We start from the raw sequence: 25,847 nt of genomic DNA on the forward strand, positions 1-25,847 counted from the left end.
ACATGTTGTTACACTTATTTACACAGTCCTTTGACTTGTGTGGCGGCTGATACGGGACAGCTTCCCGACATGGGTGAGCAGAGTTTTGCTTCTCATTAGGAGATTATTTGACAAGGTTTTCAACAACAAAGATGCCGTCATTCAGGGTTAACGACTGTCATCACTGCTCGATCTGCCTGTGTAGACGGACTGGCCACACGCGACAGGAAGCTGGAAGAACTGTGTTCATTAAGTGTTCACTTACATTGTTTATTGTAAGCTTTGTTATACATGTCATTGTTTATTGTAAGCTTTGTTATACATGTCATTGTTTATTGTAAGCTTTGTTATACATGTCATTGTTTATTGTAAGCTTTGTTATACATGTCATTGTTTTTTGTAAGCTTTGTTATACATGTCATTGTTTATTGTAAGCTTTGTTATACATGTCATTGTTTATTGTAAGCTTTGTTATATATGTCATTGTTTATTGTAAGCTATGTTATACATGTCATTGTTTATTGTAAGCTTTGTTATACATGTCATTGTTTATTGTAAGCTTTGTTATACATGTCATTGTTCTCTCCCATGTGCAGTCAACTTGACATGACAATAGACTCCAATATGTCCAGATAAAAATATGTCACTTTATTAATGCAAGCTAGGGACTCTAGCATCTTGTCCAATATTTTCATGCTCGCATTAATTTCATGATTTACAGAAGGGAAAAAGACAATCACCCTACACATAATTTTTCAATGTCAATGATCACATTTCACGTCAATCCATCGGTTCGCCGGCTAGTATAATTGCCCTGTTATCACGTCACTTTAGAGTCTGTCTGGCCTGCCATGACATTATGACATGTAGTCAGATGTCCAGTCCCACACAGTAACAAAATGAGACAACGTAAAATGTTTCGGCAAAATCAAACTGTTTTAATTTCTGGATATAGAAACTGTGTATGGATCCCTCTAGCCTCCTCGCTTACATTACTTGGCAATTATGTTTCCAAACTTGCTTACACTTGTAAAATAATTCAGTAACACCCTTGTCAGACACTGATTTCGGTATCTTGGACTATCATATCCCAGTATTTTGTCCACAACTTGATGGTCAATTGCAACTTGTTAGATGATACACAAGAGCAATGACATGTTTGTTTGTAAACACTGGAGTAATACCTACCTGACCTTTTTCATTTGCATCTTTATCAGTTAATGACACAACTGTCCTGCCAAGAAACCTACCCACTTGATATATAATGATGTACTTCTCTATGAGCTGACCATCATCGCCTCCACCAGGTTTCTACAACAGCTGACTGAATACCCAGATTATACAAATCTCCACCATGGGAATAAGACAATCAAATGCATCAGCTATCTGCACCAAATGAACCGAATCAAAGCCAGTCATTCACTGAGAATGAATACAAGTCACATGTGATTAGCTTTATACTGTTCCAGTACTTGTGAGGCTGATTCCTAGCATCAGTGCTTCCCAGCCTCTCACATGTGACTGATAAATACCCAAGCAAAAACATAAATCTAAAGACGAATTATCCTCCATATTTATTCTCCTGTCACCCCTGAATTTTTTCATGGATGACCAGCTAAAACACTTGAAGTTTCTTTCCCTGTTCGATGAAGCGTGGAAGAATAATGAATTTAATGGTGACGTTCGTTCAGTCATAATGACAAGGAATGGCGTAACAGTGTGGAACTGACTTCCCACGGCTTTAGTGTGATTCATTTCATGAAAGAATTTTTAATGTTGATTTAACAACTTTTATTATCAATAAAAAGGAAGTATTATCTGATTTGTGGGATGAGTTTAATATCATATTAAAATCAAACGATTAGTTTCTTGGATCGGTACACACAGCTTTCTTTTTGAATTTATGTGCTTATTGTGATGGAAAATTTCTTTAACATGAAAACGACTTTTGAATATTTGGCTGATGTGATTAAACAATATCAGGTTTGAAAAACTCCCCAAATTTGGTCCTGAGGAGATTTTAAAGAGAAGGACTTAGTTTGTGAAATTTACCGTTGGAAAATGTTCGTTTTTCACAGGCAGCAGTAATTAGCTGGATATTACATTGATAAAAAAGAACAAAAAAGCAGTTGCTACCACTCTGCTCCATTTCATAATGACTTGAAATTAGTAGAAGTTTCCAGTGCAAACCGATGATTGGATGTAATACAGTAAATTAGTCAAACCAGAATAAGTATAACATCAGACCAAATTGACTACAGCACTTGATATGAAATATTCTCATCTTATGAGACTCGTAATTAGAAGTGACGACTTTAAAAATCCCCCAAGAAATCAACTCTCATTTCCTGTGTCTCCTATTTCATGAAATTAGCTTTTATTTGCCCTTAATTTGCGTTCTTTGAGCTTACTGATCATTTCAATTGCCGAAAATTACAATTAGAAGTTTCACTTAAATTTGGTTTATTGGTAAAGGGTTGACAAGTTAATTCTTTCAAGGAGTTTATGTTTCTGGCCGCAGTCATTTGGAGACTGTGTTTGTCATTTGTTGAAATAAATATTCATTACCATGGCAACTGTTACAATATTACGTTGATTATGAGGCAGATGAGAGAGGGTATTCAGGAGATGATGTTTTGTGTCTGTAGTATTTTCATTGTTGCAGGTTTTTTGCTTTGCAGTGTCAGGCAACAAACACATACTTTTTAATGCAAATTCTGTGAGTGGTGGGTGCTATCAGTAGAGCAGGACATGCTTGCCCTTCTGATGAACACCTGGAGGCATCACATATTTTCAATGATCCAGTCATAATATTCACTGCTGTTTTGCCTTTTACTCCAAATGGAATCTGTTTCTATTTTATCAATGGTGGGCATTCTTTGACATTATATGTTTTAGTATAAAGAACTCTGGTTAGCCAATCAAATGTCAGGGAATAACTTGGTGAAAAAGTACTCCAAATAGTGAACAGTCACCTCCAAAGTCAAGGGCGTACGTAACACTTTTTGCCAACGCATGAATTATTTTTGAATTTGTTTTTAAGATAAGATAAGGTTGTCCTTTGTTACTGTGATGGAAGCTGAAACAGCATCCAGAATACAAACGTTTCCTGGACACAAGCTGCCATTTAACTGAAATACTGGTCACAGCAGCATTAAACACAACTCTCTCACTCTCAGGCGCACCACAAACTCTGATTAGGGATTCAACTTCCAGATTTGCACTGGCAGTGTGCCACCATTGTGGTTAATGTCTACAACCTGCATCACTTCAGGCTGTCTTCCCACATCGAGGACCGCATCCGTGGTCGAGTGATAGAGCGTCCGCCTAGAGAGCAGATAATTGGGGGGACGTTCGAGCCACGGCCGGGTCACACCAAAAGGCGTGAAAAGATGGTATTTCTTGTTACCCTGTCAAGCACAAAGATGGTATTTTTTGTTATTCTGTCAAGCAAAAAGATGGTATTTCTTGTTACCCTGTCTAGCATAAAGGCGCTAAAGTAAGGACTGATCTGTTCAGAGTAAGGAGGTTGTGTCTGAGAGGTTGTGTCTCAGTGGGCAAGCACTTTAAAATTGGCATGATTCCAGACAAGTACAAAGTACACACACAGACAGACACACAGACACACACACACACACACACACACACACACACACACACACCGTATAAGTGCAGTAATCTCATATGTGACGTTAAACCCCATCTCACCTCACCTCCTACATCAAGCTGACATGCCCTGATATAACTGTTCACTCACTCACTCACTCACTCACTCACTCACTCACTCACTCTCTAACCCACTCACCCTCTAACCCACTTACCCAAATACAGTGGCGACAACATCAACTGAGACCCTTCAAAGCCAGTGACAGTCAGTTTTAATTGTGCACCCCACACAGACCCACACCTGTATCAACCAGATTATATTTAACACAGTGTCTGAGGAACAGAAATAGAACACACTTTTCCCCATCCTCAATCTGATTGGCAGACAGGAAATTACTCTGTCATGTCCTTCTTCCTTCTGTCCATCTGTCAGACTGTTCATCTATCTGTCAATCCCGAGAAGAAGGTACCTATCCTCTGAAGCCCCTTCCTGTACACTGCTTCAAAGGACTTCAAACAACAGTGTACAAACACCCATGTGGAAGACTCGCTGCAGGATCCCAGGGACAACATCCTCACCCTGGCAGCTTCCTGCTGATCCTAGGAGGAGACGCTGGCAGTCTGTGGGTCAAGTTTCCGTCACTGCCCCAAGCCTGTGGCATACAGCCAGAAGACTTTCAAGTTATAATGTCTTGGCTATGAATTAATAGAGTCAGACATTGTGTTTGCAGGGCATTGCTGCAATATCTGAAAGTAGACTCCATCCAATGGCTTCCCACCTTGGACCTTTCATATTTGATCTACAGGGTGTAGGCTAATTAAGACCTGCATGTCCAGGGTTGGTGTTCAGTGGAGATTAGGGACCAGTCATTTAATAGCCAGGGTTGGTGTTCAGTGGAGATTAGGGACCAGTCATTTAATAGCCAGGGTGGGTGTTCAGTGCAGATTAGGGACCAGTCATTTAATAGCCAGGGTGGGTGTTCAGTGGAGATTAGGGACCAGTCATTTAATAGCCAGGGTGGGTGTTCAGTGAAGATTAGGGACCAGTCATTTAATAGCCAGGGTTGGTGTTCAGTGGAGATAAGGGACCAGTCATTTAATAGCCAGGGTTGGTGTTCAGTGGAGATTAGGGACCAGTCATTTAATAGCCAGGGTGGGTGTTCAGTGGAGATTAGGGACCAGTCATTTAATAGCCAGGGTGGGTGTTCAGTGGAGATTAGGGACCAGTCATTTAATAGCCAGGGTTGGTGTTCAGTGGAGATTAGGGACCAGTCATTTAATAGCCAGGGTGGGTGTTCAGTGGAGATTAGGGACCAGTCATTTAATAGCCAGGGTGGGTGTTCAGTGGAGATTAGGGACCAGTCATTTAATAGCCAGGGTTGGTGTTCAGTGGAGATTAGGGACCAGTCATTTAATAGCCAGGGTGGGTGGCTGAGTGTTTTTTGAGAAGTGACGTGAAATGGGATTTCAAGATTATTGTACTCATATAACGACGTGCGTGCAAGCCCACTGAGATACCATGCCACAGTTCAACATGAATACCCCATTCAGAAACAGAACTGACCAGTCCATGTTTTAACCCCTTCATGACGAGCCCTATGCTTGTCATATTTTTGGATGACCCTTCCCATTGTCTTTGGAAATATATTTTGTGAGGATTCCAGGTGTGTATGGATACCCACCAACCTATGCTGGTCGTGACTTGGTTGGAGTGTATCAGAATACCCTGATGGCATGGATCATTGCTCACAATATCAATCACTGGGTTGTCTGGTCCAGACTTGATTATTTTCAGGATGCCATCTGATTGCTTGAATATTGCTTAGTGTGGTGTTAAACAACAATGAAACAAACAAACAATAAACTTCTACCAAACAGGGAGGAGACATTTATGTCAAAGGATTAAAGTGCACTTTTTTGTAACTGATTTGTGTTCAACATCAACAGTTTATGAAGAAAGTGTCAAAATTATTTACCACTTTGTTGAAACCAATGAACATGGATGCGACACTGACAAACCAATGAACAAGGATGCCACACTGACAAACCAATGAACAAGGATGCCACACTGACAAACCAATGAACAAGGATGCCACACTGACAAACCAATGAACATGGATGCCACACTGACAAACCAATGAACATGGATGCCACACTTACAAACCAATGAACATGGATGCCACACTGACAAACCAATGAACATGGATGCCACACTGACAAACCAATGAACAAGGATGCCACACTGACAAACCAATGAACAAGGATGCCACACTGACAAACCAATGAACATGGATGTGACACTGACAAACCAATGAACAAGGATGTGACACTGACAAACCAATGAACAAGGATGCCACACTGACAAACCAATGAACATGGATGTGACACTGACAAACCAATGAACATGGATGCCACACTGACAAACCAATGAACAAGGATGCCCCACCGACAAACTAATGAACAAGGATGCCACACCGACAAACCAATGAACAAGGATGCCACACTGACAAACCAATGAACAAGGATGCCACACTGACAAACCAATGAACATTATCACGGCAAATCAAGAATATAAACTTATTACTTGCAAATCCTGGCATGACTAAGGAACATAATTCTTCATAGTGACTTGCTGTGCCTCAGACCACTGGGCCACTTCTTTGAGTTTTTCTCTGAAACACTTGTTCATCTTGGGTTGACAAAAACATAAAATAGAGTTAAAGCATAAATGTGTGAAAAAGACAATTCTTGGAGTCCAAACAAAGTAACTGACAGCAAGTCTATGGCCTTATAATAATTATGGCCTAGTCTATGGCCTTATAATTATTATGGCCTAGTCTATGGCCTTAAAAATTATTATGATTATGGCCGAGTCCATGGCCTTTGATTATATTTTGTATACTTTATTTTTGCCTTCATTTTCTATCATGGGTGAAAGACTTGTCCATGTCAGAATATTTATAATATTTTCTTAAAACCTTTAAAAAGGACTTTTCTCCCACATTTTAATATTACCAATGGAATTCATTTTGTTTTTTTTGTCCAAAACTTTAGTGTGTTGAAATATAAAACACTAACTGTCCATTAAATGAAAACTTTCATTGTTTAAAACAATTAATATTTTCCTTAACTTTGAAAGTTGACAGCCAACTCCATGGTCTCGTGGATAGACCATGTGCCTGGAGAGCAGAAGGTCAGTGTTTCCACCCCAGCCGCATCATACCAAAAGATGGTAAAAGATGATAGTCATTGTGGAACTGCCTGGCACTCAGCATGAAGCAGATAACACAAGGAGTGGGGAATCCATGTTAAACTGCAGCATAGTTTCTCAGTGGGCCAGTACTATAAAACCGGCATTAGTCTGGGCCAGTACAGGCAGAATCACATATACGCACACAAATATCATGCGCATCACTATTTAAGTGCAATAATCGTGAAAGCGTTTGTTTGTTGTTTAATGCCGCACTCAGCAACATTCCATCTATATGACCGCAGTCTGTAAATAATCGCGTCTCACCTTACCTTCATGTTATAAATTTAATCTACATTTAGTGTTGCCAACTTATATTTCAGTACAACAAAAATCGACTGATATGTCACAACGATGTTATATTTAGGTAGTTCCCGTGTTGAAATGTTCAGTTGACACACCAAAGGTTTGGGTTTCATTCTCTGAATGGATGCAACATGATGAGGCTTTTTCATTGTCAGTTTTTATCACATGAGACTTCATGCAAAATATTTGATCACTTACTATTTAAAAAATGTATTTATTTTTCCTAAAATATTGTATTTTTTTATGTAGTGTATTTTTTCATTTTCTAATCCATCAGAGATGGACTGGTCAGGAAAATTAAATAAGTTCAAAATATATTTATCTTATTTTGTGGTTATTGCAATCTGGATCTGGACAGTTTTTCCATAAACCAAAAAACTCTAAAAGTGTTGCCTAGGCATCATGTAATCAAAGTATCAAAAAAGTAAAAGAATGAAATGAAAATCTGCACACCTGAATTTGTTCCTCCCCCAAAAAATGTCGAGGAACAAGCAATTCATTTTCATTTGGCATTTCTGCACATGATGCACAGACGGATCATGTCATTTGACCTTCAACCTTGATTAAGATCAATCTCTTGTTCTGTGTTTTGAACCTTGAACAGGATAGAAAGACTGAAATTATATGGATGTACTAATTCCTGGATTAATGACCCAGGGTGCATAGTGATATTGCTTTAGTGGAATTGTGGGGATTATGGGGATTAAAAGTTAACAGGACTAATCCCTGACCCATTTTACACAGTTTGTCTCCAAAGTAGGATTCCTTGTGGTTTAGCATTCATGACATTCCTGGGTAGACCTTGATGAAACGACAATGTGGAACACATGAATGGGAATTGTGAGTGAAAGAAGAGCTCACCTTTAAACAATACTTTGTTTAAGAATTCAGTCAGGATCTTTAGCATGGTGAACAAATGTTTCTTACAACCTTAGGGTTACCCTCCTGATACCAAGTGAGAATAGCTTCTTCATGTTGTATAAAACCATGTTGTACTATACCATTTTGTATAATACCATGTTGTACTATACCATGTTGTACTATACCATGTTGTATAATACCATGTTGTATTATACCATGTTGTATAATACTATGTTGTTTTATACCATGTTGTTTTATACCATGTTGTACTAAACCATGTTGTATTATACCATGTTGTATAATACCATGTTGTATTATACCATGTTGTATAATACTATGTTGTTTTATACCATGTTGTTTTATACCATGTTGTACTAAACCATGTTGTATTATACCATGTTGTATAATACCATGTTGTATTAAACTATGTTGTTTTATACCATGTTGTACTAAACCATGTTGTCTAATACCATGTTGTACTATACCATGTTGTATAATACCATGTTGTATAGTACCATGTTTATGATACCATGTTGTACTATACCATGTTGTATAATGCCATGTTGTATAATACCATGTTATTCTATACCATGTTATATCATACCATATTTTACTATACTGTGTTATATAATACCATGTAGTATAATACCATATTGTACTATACCATGTTTTATTACCCACGTGGTGAAGATACAGGTGGTAAGATACTAAATCCGTACGTCGTACAAGGTTGACCTTGTTTTATTCGTTTTGATTGGATAACCTCGACCTCTGTCACACCAGGACTACTTTTTTCATTCATAAAAAATGATTACAAGGCAGGACTGAAGAAATTCATGAGAACGAGAGATATTTACAAACACTTTATTAAACCAAACAAGATAGTCACACGCATCAAATTCGGTTTGCATTCTATATAAGTTATGCATAGAGCTCCTACAGACATATAATCGAGCTAGATCTATAAATCGATTTACAATGTACGACTGCCGATCGAGCGCGTCCCTTGAGCGTGACGCACCCGATCATTTTCGCAACTTTCAATTTGATTTAACGTAAAAGGATAAGCGTGGTGAAATGAAGTCTGTTTAAACTATCTGAACAGATATCTAGACTTACTTGGGATGATCCGGTTGTGCCATCGGTGTCCCCTTTGAAGCGTATTTTGTGGCGCTGTTTCGGGAGGTGTTGTTCATGAATGAACGAACACGACAGCACGACCAGATCACTTAAAGTTCACAGTTCCGATACAAATCATTGTAAACTCCGTGGAAGTGTGCTTGACTTCTGATTTTGTGGCCCCAAACATCCCAAATGTGAACAGTAACATTCCCTATCTCTAGCGTAAAACGCTGTGAGTGGATCGTAGTTGTCTTTTCTTATTCCGGTGGCGACCTTACCCTTCGATCTTTCGAAGCTGTCACTGACATGCAAGCAGATTTGAGTTTGTTAATTTTCACGTCTTCAGTATATAGGGTGGTACAGTTAACATGAAAGTCTTTGGCGAACAGTCTGATTTCCCTCTTCCAAAATGGTACGGACATGATATAAATTCAGCTGATAGATCAAGGAAACCGAACCATTTTGATTGCACAGACGGGACCCCGGCAGTGTGATGCATGTGACTGTTGGTCCGATATTCAAAGCGCGGAGCTAATGTGACATTTCAAATTTTCTTATCGGTGTTCTGCGTACTAACAACATGGCGCTTGAATTACCATAAATTGAAGACTTTCTTCCAAAAGGATCTTGAGCGTCGGTGCTGGTTTGTTTGCAAACAGAACAGCAGGCGCATGTTGTTAATGCGTATGCATAAACATGTCAACAATGCCCATATTTGGTCATATGTTAATATTCATGCGCAACCAGGTTTTGCAACCGGTTTCAATTTGGCTTGTCAACGAACGAAAGTTGTATGTATTTACACGTAAATATATATTTAACGTGGGTAATAAATAAAATACCACACTCATTCTCGTTAAATACCATTTTTACGAAACTCGTGAACTTTGTATGGTATCTGACCTCGCTTTCGCTCGGTCAGATACCATAGAAAGTCCAATCGTTTTGTAAAAATGGTATCTAACGTGAATGAGTGTAGTATTCTCTATGTACTATACCATGTAGTATAATACCATGTTGTATAATACCATGTTATACTATGCCATGTTGTATAATATCCTGTTGTATAGCCCAATGTTGTAATATACAATATTGTATAACACAAATTCATTACTTCTGTGGGGCACGGGTGGCCCAGTCGTCTAAGGCGCAGCAGTTCGCTGTGCAGAGTTGCGTCCCTTGGACACGCCAGAAACCTATGATTGTGGGTTCGAATCCCGGTTCGCCCTGATTATGTTTCTAGGTTTATCAGCACCATACCTGATTTCGTGGGTTTCACCAAAGTGGTAAACGTTAAAGACCTCCATCACTTCGGGCTTTCCTCCCACATCAAGCTGACACGCCGTGATATAACTGCAATACTGTTAAAAGCGGTGTTAAACACAACTCACTCACTCTCTCACTCACTCACTCACTCACTCACTCACTCATTCATTCATTCATTCACTCACTCACTCACTCACTCACTCACTCACTCACTCACTCACTCACTCACATTACATCTGCTTCAAAGCCTTCTTTCAGAGAAGCCAAATAGACCAATAATATCCTCAAAATAGCTCTATGTAGCAAGTTAAAATAAATTGTATCCTTGAGGCCGTAATGAATTTGTTGTTAGATTTCATCACTGCCTGCCTCACTGCCAAACACCTTCCTCACATCACTGTATTGTCCCCAAGTACCTACAGACCCAGAAGATCATGTATCCCCTCTCTCCGTTCTCCATGGAATACACCACGTAGTACAACAAAACATTCATGCTTCTTGGGAATCTCATCCAAAAATTAATGTTCACAGATGCCTTGAACAGTCTGTTAATAAACAATAAACAAAAAATATATTGCCATCCAACTTCTGCATGATGATCCAGAAATTAATTTTTTGGGTTTTAATTATATAATATGCAGTAAAAATGATAATCTATATAGGTTTCAGGAGATAGAATTAAAGCTTTCAATAGAATTAACTTAATTGTCAGCAAGGGTACAATTCGACTGTGGGCACTGCCATGCATTGTTCCTGAATACAATTTCTGAAACAATCCTGATTATTCATAATTACATTGATGACAAGGATTCCGAGATATATTGAAGTATGTAAGTATCCATGGTAACCTGACCGGCGATGAAACCAGCAGCAGAACAGCAACTTTAACCTTTGTTTATGCATAATGAACGATCAAGAAGATTTATCTCCCCTTAGTCCCTACACAAGGGTCCCCTGTGCCTCATACTTCTTCCTCGCTGTTGGAATGTTCCGCTGTGATTTGCTGTGTGGCAAATTCTATCCTCAAGATGACCATTAATTTCAGGTGCTCAAACAGTTGGAAACTTACCGTGAACTTATCACCCTCTCGGGGCAGATCACATCACATCTCATACATCCAGGTAATTAGCAGCAAAGTGAAGACCAAATTTGATGTTTCCCATCCGAAAAAAATAAAATGGCATCTAATGTTTCCTGTACAGTTTTCCAATGGGCCAAAGTAAAATTATATGCTGTTTAAATGTTAAAAAGTTTAAAAGATGAACCAAGTCATCTTGCAATTGAATCCAATTCTACTAAAAGCCAATTTACTGTAGTCCAACGATTCAGTATATCTCAAGAGAATACTGACTTGGGGCATTTTAACATGAGACAGAATATGCCAGATATCTAGAGGTACATCGGGCCCATACAGTTAATGAAATTGCCTTTTCCCTTTTCGAAAGTGAAGGAAAATAAAAAAATGTCTTCATCTGTTTGTTTTTCCATCCATCATTTGGATTTCCTAGAATTAATTGGTTTTGTTAGTGAACTGAGTCAACCCCTGAAGGTTGAGTGTTGGAAGTATGGATAGATGCGTTGATTTTGTTGGTCTGTTTTGACAGGACTTCCATACTTTTACGATTTAGTCTAAAATAAACCTGTTGTGCAGGGGTAGGTTGTTGGAGACACACAGCAATGTTCATTTGATAGGAATTCATATCTTATTGAAATGATTTATCCAGTTATTAAAAGCATTCATTGAGAGAAACTATCTGACCATGTCATTGAAATGTTTATCAAAAGAAGGAAATCTATATTTCATCAGTTATAATGTTGAGTCATCAACACGAGAGGCCATAGGTCCATAGTAAATGAAATGGTTCATCATCAATGGTTTTCCTTAAAATTAACAAAGCAAGATTTTTAAGAAGTACAGTATTAAAAATAAAACTCATTTAGGTAGAGATGGCAAATGTGTATAGTTCAGGGAATTGTAATGGTTTCTCAAGTCATTGTAACTGTCACAGATTAATATTATAGTGAAATAATACAGGTATTCCTTTGCCATGAAATTTCCCTTTCTAAATACACCAAGTCAGAAAATATTGAACAGAATGTTGATACAGCAGTTCTTATCCTCTTTTTGTTAATGCAAAGTAGGTGAAAGTGTTTTAAACAAAGAATATATATCCATTTTGAAGCTTAGCTTACCAGTCTTGCAGAAAGCAACCTTTGAATCTTTGTACAGCTACATTTGGAAGTCTGGTCTCGGGTGCAAACATGAAGATGATCTTTGGCACAAACAACATGATCTTTGGCACAAACAACTACATGATCCTTGACACAAACAACTACATGATCTTTGGCACAAACAACTGCATGATCTTTGGCACAAACAACTACATGATCTTTGGCACAAACAACTACATGATCTTTGGCACAAACAACTACATGATATTTGGCACAAACAACTGCATGATCTTTGGCACAAACAACTACATGATCTTTGGTACAAACAACTACATGATCTTTGACACAAACAACTACATGATCTTTGGCACAAACAACTACATGATCTTTGGCCCAAACAACTACATGATATTTGGCACAAACAACTACATGATCTTTGGCACAAACAACTACATGATCCTTGACACAAACAACTACATGATCTTTGACACAAACAACTACATGATCTTTGGCCCAAACAACTACATGATCTTTGGCACAAACAACTACATGATATTTGGCACAAACAACTACATGATCTTTGGCACAAACAACTACATGATCCTTGACACAAACAACTACATGATCTTTGACACAAACAACTACATGATCTTTGGCCCAAACAACTACATGATCTTTGACACAAACAACTACATGACCTTTAGTACAAACAACTACATGATCTTTGGCACAAACAACTGCATGATCTTTGGCACAAACAACTACATGATCTTTGGCACAAACAAGTACATGATCTTTGACACAAACAACCACATGATCTTTGACACAAACAACTACATGATCTTTGGAACAAACAACTACATGATCTTTGACACAAACAACTACATGATCTTTGGAACAAACAACTACATGATCTTTGGCACAAACAACTACATGATCTTTGGCACAAACAACTACATGATCTTTGGAACAAACAACTACATGATCTTTGGCACAAACAACTACATGATCCTTGACACAAACAACTACATGATCTTTGACACAAACAACTACATGATCTTTGGCACAAACAACTACATGATCTTTGGCACAAACAACTACATGATCTTTGGCACAAACAACAACATGATCTTTGGCACAAACAACTACATGATATTTGGCACAAACAACTGCATGATCTTTGGCACAAACAACTACATGATCTTTGGCACAAACAACTGCATGATCTTTGGCACAAACAACTACATGATCTTTGGCACAAACAACTACATGATCTTTGACACAAACAAACACATGATCTTTGACACAAACAACTACATGATCTTTGGAACAAACAACTACATGATCTTTGACACAAACAACTACATGATCTTTGGAACAAACAACTACATGATCTTTGGCACAAACAACTACATGATCTTTGGCACAAACAACTACATGATCTTTGGAACAAACAACTACATGATCTTTGGCACAAACAACTACATGATATTTGGAACAAACAACTACATGATCTTTGGCACAAACAACTACATGATCTTTGGCACAAACAATTACATGATCTTTGGCACAAACAACTACATGATCTTTGGAACAAACAACTACATGATCTTTGGCACAAACAACTACATGATCTTTGACACAAACAACTACATGATATTTGGCACAAACAACTACATGATCTTTGGCACAAACAACTACATGATCTTTGGAACAAACAACTACATGATCTTTGGCACAAACAACTACATGATTTTTGGAACAAACAACTACATGATCTTTGGAACAAACAACTACATGATCTTTGACACAAACAACTACATGATCTTTGGAACAAACAACTACATGATCTTTGACACCAACAACTATATGATAATTGGCACAAACAACTACATGATCTTTGGCACAAACAACTACATGATCTTTGGAACAAACAACTACATGATCTTTGGCACAAACAACTATATGATCTTTGGTACACATAACCAGATGATTTTTGGAGCACACCAGTAGTTTGCCAACACTGGCACATCTTTTGCCACCTACTGCCAAACGTTGCCCACAGTTGCAAAACACATCCCTTGCTGCCAAACACTGTCTACAGTTGCCAAACATATCTGCTACTGCCAAATACGCTCACAACAACCATACACAACTTCTACTGCTAGGCATGATCACAGTTGCCAAAAATATCCACCACTGCCAAACATTGCCAATAGTTGGCAAACATATCCACTACTGACATGTTATCAAATCCCATCCAGCATTGACATATTTTTCACCATTTACCTGCTGTTGACAATAAAGAGCTCCAGGCATATGAATGTATGATAAGGAGGAGGTTGATGTTCCACTGAAACACAGCCTGAAGTTCTAGGACAGCTGCGCTGGCTCAGTGGTCCTATGTGTCCATGTCATTTGTTGCCGTTTGACCTTTCATGGATTCAACTGACCAAAAACAAGCCATCCCTCATGTAAAACAATTACATGTCTCAGGTCGTATTTTTTTCACCTGATAGGACCAAGGAAGAATTCCCAGAGCTTGATAAAAGTGGTTAGTCCTTATCCATATCATGTGACTTCTCTTTTTTAGTGACTGTGGCAACTTTGATGTGTGCTAAATGTGTAACAGTGGCTGACCGAGATGTAATATGGCCTTCTTGGATGTGATAATCTACTTTCAATCCAAAACCAAATTATTTTCATGTCAGAATGGACAATGTAATTGAATTGGTATAGACCATTCCATTAACGATATTGGTATTGGCTAGTTTTTGTATCCGTTATTTTTCGTACACTAAAACATAAGAAGTGCATAAAAATAAATGCACGAAAGATTTCAATCCTAAGTAGTGTTTTTTTCTGAAATGTTGTTTAAACCAAAAAAATCATATCGAAATTTTAATTACAGAGATCTTTTTTAAACACTTTTAGCAAGAAATACATTGATTCTCGATACACTTCGCAGATGCATTAATCAAAGGGTTTGCTTGTCGTATTTCATGATAAGGAAATCAGCTGCCACACATGTCAAGTCCAATATAGGTAATACAAATAACTCAGCTTTTCTTATCTTTTCTGGGAATCTTGTTTGCTAATAATATTGTCAAAATCTGAAAGATAGTTTGATTAAAGATGTTAAAGTCTAGACAATATTGTTCATCCATGTATTTGTCTAGCCCTGTGAAAGTTTAGCGAAATTGGAAGCAAATAGAATACATTTGTGTTTGGAGTTGATGGAGGTTTGGCTGATTGTAACTTTCACTGACCTTTGATGTATAGAACTGTCATGGATTTTGTCTTCATTTTATGGCTTGGATTCTCAAATCCTGTCTAAAATATTCAATGAAATTTCTGGTGTTTTCATATAAATGTGACTTCTTTTTTTTTGTTATTTATAAGCCTTGGTTTCAATGTGAATATATGATAAACTTGTCTCTCCTCTGCAATTTCATCTGGTTGTAACTATGTAAAAAATATATTCATCTGATAATTTTTAAAAGTATATCTCTGATCATATCAATTCTTATCATAACTAAAATCTGAATTGTTTGATTAAGTTTGAGAACGTACAGCATTTTTGTGGAGCTTTTATTTTTCATATGACAACCACAAGTTCAAATATGTTTATGTCATGGAAATTAAAAAATGAAATGTAATCTATTGAATGTGTTGAAGGAGGGGTCGAGTATTCCTCACCTGATAAACCAAGGTCAGCCACACCTGTCGTTAGCTTGATTACAACAATGACCTGGTATTTCTACAACATCAAAGGGCTTCAATCTGTTTGAAGTATTCACACAGATTCACGTGAATAGTCAAATTACAGACCTCAGTGTGGGAGGTCAAGATTGTGAAATGAGGCAGAAGTCATTATCAATGGGATTAAACACTGTTGTGGGTGATGCTGCTATTAGCTTGCTCGATCAGAAAACTCAACATGGTTCATACAACTGAGACTTTAATGTGCAATCTACTTTTGAATTTGTTATTGACATATTTCATAGGAAATCTTTCATTTCCAAGGCAGAATACAATTTTTTTAGGCTGAAGATATCTTACAATTTAAGGTGGGGAAAAGGGAGGGGGAGTAGGGAGGGGGAGGAGGGAGGGGGAGTAGGGAGGGGAGAAGGGAGGGAGAGTAGGGAGGGGGAGAAGGGAGGGGGAGTAGGGAGTGGGAGTAGGGAGGGGAGAAGGGAGAGAGAGTAGGGAGGGGGAGAAGGGAGAGAATGTAGGGAGGGGGAGAAGGGAGGGGGAGTAGGGAGGGGAGAAGGGAGAGAGAGTAGGGAGGGGGAGAAGGGAGAGAGAGTAGGGAGGGGGAGTAGGGAGGGGGAGGAGGGAGGGGGAGTAGGGAGGGGAGAAGGGAGAGAGAGTAGGGAGGGGGAGGAGGGAGGGGGAGTAGGGAGGGGAGAAGGGAGGGAGAGTAGGGAGGGGGAGAAGGGAGGGGGAGTAGGGAGGGGGAGAAGGGAGGGAGAGTAGAGAAGGGGAGTAGGGAGGGGAGAAGGGAGAGAGAGTAGGGAGGGGGAGAAGGGAGAGAGAGTAGGGAGGGGAGTAGAGAGGGGGAATAGGGAGTGGGAGTAGGGAGGGGAGAAGGGAGGGAGAGTAGGGAGTGGGAGTAGGGAGAGAGTAGGGAGTGGGAGAAGGGAGGGAGAGTAGGGAGGGGGAGTAGAGAGGGGAGAAGGGAGGGCGAATAGGGAGTGGGAGTAGGGAGGGGAGAGAGGGGGAATAGGGAGTGGGAGTAGGGAGGGGAGAAGGGAGGGAGAGTAGGGAGGGGAGAAGGGAGGGAGAGTAGGGAGTGGGAGTAGGGAGAGAGTAGGGAGGGGGAGTAGGGAGTGGGAGAAGGGAGGGAGAGTAGGGAGGGGGAGTAGAGAGGGGAGAAGGGAGGGCGAATAGGGAGTGGGAGTAGGGAGGGGAGAAGGGAGGGAGAGTAGGGAGAGAGAGTAGGGAGGGGAGTAGAGAGGGGGAATAGGGAGTGGGAGTAGGGAGGGGAGAAGGGAGGGAGAGTAGGGAGGGGGAGAAGGGAGGGGAGAAGGGAGGGAGAGTAGAGAGGGGGAATAGGGAGGGGGAGTAGGGAGGGGAGAAGGGAGAGAGAGTAGGGAGGGGAGAAGGGAGGGAGAGTAGGGAGTGGGAGTAGGGAGAGAGAGTAGGGAGGGAGAGTAGAGAGGGGGAATAGGGAGTGGGAGTAGGGAGGGGAGAAGGGAGGGAGAGTAGGGAGGGGAGAAGGGAGGGAGAGTAGGGAGTGGGAGTAGGGAGAGAGTAGGGAGTGGGAGAAGGGAGGGAGAGTAGGGAGGGGGAGTAGAGAGGGGAGAAGGGAGAGCGAATAGGGAGTGGGAGTAGGGAGGGGAGAGAGGGGGAATAGGGAGTGGGAGTAGGGAGGGGAGAAGGGAGGGAGAGTAGGGAGGGGAGAAGGGAGGGAGAGTAGGGAGTGGGAGTAGGGAGAGAGTAGGGAGGGGGAGTAGGGAGTGGGAGAAGGGAGGGAGAGTAGGGAGGGGGAGTAGAGAGGGGAGAAGGGAGGGTGAATAGGGAGTGGGAGTAGGGAGGGGAGAAGGGAGGGAGAGTAGGGAGAGAGAGTAGGGAGGGGAGTAGAGAGGGAGAGTAGGGAGTGGGAGTAGGGAGTGGGAGAAGGGAGGGAGAGTAGGGAGGGGGAGTAGGGAGGGGGAGAAGGGAGGGCGAATAGGGAGTGGGAGTAGGGAGGGGAGAAGGGAGGGAGAGTAGGGAGGGGAGAAGGGAGGGAGAGTAGGGAGGGGAGAAGGGAGGGAGAGTAGGGAGGGGAATAGGGAGTGGGAGTAGGGAGGGGAGAAGGGAAGGAGAGTAGAGAGGGGGACTAGGGAGGGTGAGTAGGGAGGGGAGAAGGGAGGGAGAGTAGGGAGGGGAGAAGGGAGAGAGTAGGGAGGGGGAATAGGGAGTGGGAGTAGGGAGGGGAGAAGGGAGAGAGTAGGGAGGGGAGAAGGGAGAGAGTAGGGAGGGGGAATAGGGAGTGGGAGTAGGGAGGGGAGAAGGGAGAGAGTAGGGAGGGGAGAAGGGAAAGAGTAGGGAGGGGGAATAGGGAGTGGGAGTAGGGAGGGGAGAAGGGAGAGAGTAGGGAGGGGGAGAAGGGAGGGCGAATAGGGAGTGGGAGTAGGGAGGGGAGAAGGGAGAGAGAGTAGGGAGGGGGAGTAGAGAGGGGGAATAGGGAGGGGGAGAAGGGAGGGCGAATAGGGAGTGGGAGAAGGGAGGGTAGAAAGAGTAGGGAGTGGGAGTAGGGAGGGGAGAAGGGAGAGAGAGTAGGGAGGGGGAGAAGGGAGAGAGAGTAGGGAGGGGGAGAAGGGAGGGGGAGAAGGGAGAAGGGAGGGGAGAAGGGAGAGAGAGTAGGGAGGGGGAGAAGGGAGAGAGAGTAGGGAGGGGGAGAAGGGAGGGGGAGAAGGGAGAAGGGAGGGGAGAGGGTAGAGAGAGTAGGGAGGGGGAGTAGGGAGAAGGGAGGGGAGAAGGGAGGGGAGTAGGGAGGGGAGAAGGGAGTGGGAGAAGGGAGGGGAGAGGGTAGAGAGAGTAGGGAGGGGGAGTAGGGAGAAGGGAGGGGGACTAGGGAGGGGAGGGATGGGGGTAGGGAGAGAGAGAGTAGGAAGGGGGAGTAGGGAGAAGGGAAGGGGGAGGGGGAGAAGGGAGGGGAGTAGGGAGGGGGACAAAGGAGAGGAGAAGGGGGGGAGAAGGGAGGGAAGGTCCAGTCATGCAGGTGTTGTAACTTTCTCTGTTGAGTTATGTTCCAATGCCTGTCATAAGAGGCATCCAAATGGATCAGATGGACAATGATCGGTTGATAGTGCATCATCGTATCCCAATTGCATGGACTGATGCTCATGATGTCAATCACTTGATTGTCTTGTCCAACTTGACTAATTACAGACTTCTGTCATATATTTGAACAACAAAACACACAGCAACATGTACACATGAAGCCAATGTTGTGATGTTTAAAACTGCCCATAACAAAACAAAAATTTCAATGTCTTTTCCATGACCTTTAAAAACACACACTTCATCCAGAAAAAAGCCCTTCCATTGTGTTTTTAAATTTCAAATTGCTTTATTTTCTGACTACAAACTCTTAAAAAATGAATATTTCATTTTAACAACTTCGAACTTCTCATAATGAAGACAATTTCAGATGATGCCCCTCAGATAAATTGAAACAAAATTGTCTTTAAAAAAATCAATGGTTTATTTCTTGTAGAACAACTCAAATTATGAAGAAAAGCTCTACTCCAAATTGTCTCAGCAACAGCTCTCTCTCTTTCACCGTCCCTGATGTTTTCTGACATCACAAACTGACGTATATTTGACAAAGTAGAGGTTTAGTCGTAAATGAGAGATTGCAGCAGGGCTAAAAAGTCCCCTTCACAAAAATACCATTCTATTGAAAGGGAAGTTCATTTCTTGGGACTTTATTTGATTTTCAAATACTGAAGGCATATTTCTATTGGTAATATCTCAATCGCTCACCAGGATCGTGTAATCAAGACTTTTTTTCACCTCCTCCTGACCATGTATAATGAAGATCGGCTTTGTTCGGAATCGGAACTCATTTTACCTCGCTGTATGTTAAGGAATGAGTGTTTGGTAGCATAATAGGGAAAAAGTTACGTATGAGGGACTTTAAATCCCCCAAGATCGTGCTCTGACGAGGCAGTGTGTGGATGTAGAATTAATGGCCTCCAAATTACCCTCTGGCAGTTGTTGGGTTTCTTGCCCAAATCATCTTCCATGCGTCTTACGAGACTTTCAGCTCCTGATTAAGTGTCTTTGCAGCAGTCTTGTCGGATTTGTTACTAAAGGTGGAGAGTACAGATTTATCTGTGAATGGTAGTGGATGCTTATTGTAGTGCGTGGGGGTGAGCTTTGGTGATAATCTCGATGCATTTTCATCCTCTGGGGATGGAACGGTTTATATGTCTGTTGAAAAGTTTAATATCTGGTGAATGTGTTTATCTTTAAAACTGTTCAAGATATGTCTGGGGATATGTTTTGAGCAAGGGATCTACAAGTGACTTTTGCTGTTTTGATTTTTTGGGGGGGTCTTTCCTTGGAAACATATTTTGTTAGACTGGTGATGGATGGTGTGTTTTTTGGACGTTTCAAACATTATGAGAGATATATTTTCAAAACAAGATACCGATCACACTTGCAGTGCTTAGAGTAGACGTTTATTTTTTTGCATGTTTCAAGGTTTACTTTTGCAGTTTCTGAGTATATGTAAGGTCAATATGGCAAGGGATGTTCATCCTTCCCTGTAGCAGGTCTCAAGGACTGGCTGTATGTATCAAGTACCAGTATGTGTCTATGCCCTGGTGCTCCCTATCGCTACACACGAGTTGGATGGTTTTCTCTTGCCCTTTTTTCTTTTTCCCATGTCCCTTGTTTTAGTTCAATTTGGCCAAGAACATGAGCCAGAGCAAATCGTAAATATTCCTCAAGATGTCTGTTTTGCCTCTTGCCAGAACTTTTTGGGGGATTAAATCAGATAATCCTTTTTCAAACATACAAATTGATCCTGGTTTCTGGAGTAGATTTAGCATCAGGAGATAGAGATAAAGCTTGTGTTTTCACATTTGTGACACTCAGTGAGCCAGGTCACACATGGGGATCAATCAGTCCTCCAGAGTTAGCTGCAAACATGGATGCTGGGAACCTTTTCTACCCTGCCCTGCCTTATCCTGCCCAGCTCCATCTTGCCCCACCCTGCTGCCCACCTGACTCCACCTTGCCCCACCCTGCTGCCCACCCCTCTCCATCTTGCCCAATCCTGCTGCCCACCCCACTCCATCTTGCCCCAACCTACTGCCCACCCCACTCCATCTTGCCCCATCCAACTGCCCACCCCACTCTATCTTTCCCCACCCTACTGCCCACCCCACTGCATCCTGCCCCACCCTACTGCCCACCCCACTCTATCTCGCCCCACCCTACTGCCAACCCCACTCTACCCTGTTCCACAACATCCAACTGCCCACCCCACCCGCCCTGCCTCGCCCCGCCCCACCCCGCTAGGAGTCAGACCAATACATGAAGCAGGTTAAGATTCTCAGGACACAGATCTGAGGTTATGGGGTATTATATTACTCTTTTGAAAATGTGAAAAAAATGAAAGCTTTGAAGGATCTGAAAAAATGTTTCAAAACCTTTCATCATATTTATTTGAGAATTAAATATCCTCTTGTCTCAGTTCAAGGCTGTTATATATACAGATCCCAAGGCTTCAAATGCAAGTGTTTAAATATCAACTACATGTTTGAAAAGAATAAAGAATATGCAGGCTGGCAATCTGTTTTTTCCCAAGGAAAAGATGGGTCAATTATACCAGAGGATGGCGGTGTGCATGAAATAGTATTTTAGATTATTTATCACTGCAGTTAGTTCATGCACACTGCTTTTATGTAATTTCTCAAGTGATACTTCATGTTGTGCACTATTTATTCCCAGGGTTATTCCAGAGTAGACAAACATTACGAGTTTCAGATTTTGTAGGTTTTATTGAGAATTCTGTGCATGAAAATTTCATATGAACCGATGGCGTTAGCCAGAGGTTTCAAATGTAAACATGTCCAGTCATCAAATACTCTACAACACCCACCAGTCTGATCAAACCTGATGTTGATCAACATTGAAAATCCCCAAAATCATCAGTAATTTTCAGTAGAACTAGCTCACTCACTCACTCATTCACTCACTCACTCACTCACTCATCCTCAAACAATAACTATAACTGGCCAAATGTAGAAAACATACATTGCTCTTCTTAATAAAATCATGCAGCAGGGGTCCAATGTCCACATTGTAAGTCTGACAGTCTGTATATATTCCGACTAAAGGAGTTCAATCATGACCGCAATGCCTGACCTGAATCCAGTACAGCCATTGCTGATGAATTTCCAGTCCTCGGCAAGAATGACAGTGGTAGACTTGCTCTTCCTTAGCATGGATCAGCAATTTATCTTGTTCTCGTAGTGTTTCTAGTTCAATCCTTCGCCCAAAATGAGACAGAAACTCGCTTGATAATGCAATATATCCTCGTAGGCAAGTTCTTTAGCGGACAGGCAAGTTTCAAATTAAATCAGCTCCAAATTGTGCCATTCCGTTCCATAGTTCCAATCGGATTCCTGGAAGTGTACAGGGGGGCTCTCTGCGGCAATTAATTTCAAAGGGAGCAGGCAGGGCAATTTTGCCCACCGCTACTTGTAGCGATAATCAGTGCAGCGACCAGGCCAGAAGTATTATTAGATTTATTTTGTTGACCACTGGCCGAAGGTCATTGTTACTGACCAACCAGAAGGGCTAGGCAAACACCTGACACACATTCATGGTTAAAAGCCATTGGGTTTCGGTCTTGTCTGATGGCGTCAGGGATGGTAATTTTCACCTTGTCAACACATCTGAACCAAGGGAGCATTTATCAGTGTTGAGACATAATTGGACCAAGTCTATTGAGGTGATAAGCGTTTGAGAGTTGAGATTCCAATGGAGTTTTCTCTCAGTCTTGCACATTGTGTTTCTTGTTTAGTTCGTTTATCATTTGGTTTGAAGATGGCAAAGGATCATTTCTGAATCAGTTGTCAGAAGGAGAGTGACCTTGATCTCATACGCACTGAGCCTCATTCTACAAGGCCATCTTGGTGCTATGACCGTGTATCCCATACTCCAACACAGACATACAGTAGTCACAGGAATAAAGTCACTCACAGAGACATGAGCCAAGTGACATATGTGACCGATTTACCCCCTTAATGACAAATGCCAGGCAGGGAAATAAACGACATCTTATAAAATAAACAACTGCTTATAAAATAGGTTATTTGAATATAGCATCAGATAATTTGACTGAGCCATCTCTGTTCCAGATTGGATTTTACACCAATTTCGCTATTAGTGATAAAAATCTTTTTTTAAAGAAAACATGCTTCAGTGTAAAACAAGGTGAATGCCTTTTTTCTCCAAAAGATAACAGTTACTATAGCAACTATTTCAAACATCCATATCCATTATCAGGGCAAACAGTTTTACACCCTAAGCACTTGAACATGTGTAGTAAATTGTTTGATGTATGGTTGGCCGCACTCGTTAGCCCCATTTTCAAATCAACACCCAATTCTTCCATATATGGCAAAGTCCACAAGAAAACTTCTTACAAGTACATTCTCATGAATTTCTTAAAGGAATCTGTTAAAATGTTCTCCGATAAAAGGAAATATCATTCTATACGGATAAAATTTAAAGACGCTAGCTTTGTTAGATGTTAATCAAGGACATAACACCTTTAAGCATTTTGGTTTTGCCACAAATAAGGTATAAAACCCTTGCACATGCCATAACACGCTATATCTTCAGGCAGGGTATTTTGTGCGAGAAAATCACCAAAAGCTGTATGATCAACATTTTGACTTGAGTTGGAACATCGTCATACTTTTTATCATGTTTTTATCACTGTGAGCGGCCAGTGGCTACTTTTATTTTAGTTTGAGTATTTTATGGTTAATGCTGCGTAAACCGATTCGGAGTTTGCTGGTGGAAAATCTATGAGAATCAATATGCTGGAATCGCGAGAAAGCGAGTGTTTAATACACTTGCAAGTAACTGTATGTAACATGGATGTCAGATATTGATTCTCCAGATTACTTTAGCCATCATCACAGTTGCAGAGTCCAAGCAACCCCCTGAATAGAAAGTCTTGATGTTTACGGATGGCTGAACTACAAGTCTTAAATAACGATATTCTGCCATTACACGACGGAGCTTGTTGGCTGGGTCTGCTTGAGGCTGTTATGAGATATACGTCCTGTATTATTAAAAAGTTGTAATTTTTATCATGATATATGATGCATACTGGTGCTGTTAAGCTCTGAAAATAATAAATCAGAATTTATCACGGTAAAGTATCTTAATATGGACCAAGAATGCCCTGAGAAGATTTGTGACCAGAGCATGTACGTTTATTTTCAAGAAAGTTTGAGAAATATTGTCACAAATAACATTAAGAAGACCACAAATGAAATATGTTAGTTATACATTTGATTTAAGAAACATTTGAATTTTTTGTGTCAATGTATTATTTTCATTGCATTATTAATTCTGCAGGCTGCATTTCAGGATATTAAGTGATTCCTTGAACAATACTTGTGCTATTTCATTACAATTGTGTTGTAATACAGGAATTGATGGTTATAAATGCATATCATTGGCTATACCTGAAAGAACAGCTTCTAGTTTAATCAAGAGTCCATGATACATTGCAAGCAACACAGGGTACAATGACATGCATCTGTCCATGCCCAGCACCCATTGTGTCCAGCTGATCCCCAATATACCGTATTAACTTATTAACAGGGGTCACAGAAGGCCAAATTGCTGTGCAAGAGTTAAGTCCCTTTTCAATACAAGGATCCACAGGTCATCGATTCGAATACCAGATGTGCAGCACCATACTCATGGGTTTTGGCCTCTTAGTTAAAGTAGTATATGGAATAGTGTGGCAGTAAATCACAGTAGTGTTTTAACTATTCTGATCCTATTTTAAGTGGTATGTGATCTTGACTAGCCAGTATTATTGAAGTGCAATTATTGTAAAACATTTATTGCGATTTTGTTGTGAATATAAATTTTCCTAGATAATTTAAGCGAATTCCCGAGATGAAAAAGTCATAACATTTGTGGAAAGCATTTAAATGTCCAAGTGAAAGTGCTGAAATTACATGATAAGATGCATGAACCATGTCAGCAAGCCTGACCACCCGATCCCGTCAGTCGCCTCTTACGACAAGCTTAGGCTCCTATTATGGCAAGCATGGGTTGCTGAAGACCTTTTCTAAACAGTATCTATCTTGTGATGCTCAACAGCTATTTAGAGTGCCATCATGTGACCCCTAGACTATCACACTTACTCTCTGACGAAGTTCGACTTTAATTCCAATGTGAATCTTTGATATATTGTTTTACAGAATATAAACTATCAGAGAATGCATTGAGAAAAATCTTCAATAATCTTAGTCAGCAATATTTAGTTGTTCCAACTTGTGACACATCCCAATGTGTATCGTGAGGAAAATTGTTCAAATGGGAAACTCTTCCTGAAGTTTGTCACAGCCGAACTATGAACAGTTTGACTCGAAAGGTCAACGTTCTCTTGAAATGCACAGTTTAGAAGTCCGAAAGATGAGAGTTGCATCAGAGGGGGACGGATCCAAAGGTAGTCAGCTGAGACTAAATCCTTCAGTAGAGGGCTTAAAGTACAAGAAATTTCTGTGTTTTGGATTTCCGATCA

This window comes from Haliotis cracherodii, unplaced genomic scaffold (assembly GCF_022045235.1).
Source record: "Haliotis cracherodii isolate W230 unplaced genomic scaffold, xgHalCrac1.p SCAF_12, whole genome shotgun sequence".
Taxonomy (NCBI): Eukaryota; Metazoa; Mollusca; class Gastropoda; order Lepetellida; family Haliotidae; genus Haliotis; species Haliotis cracherodii.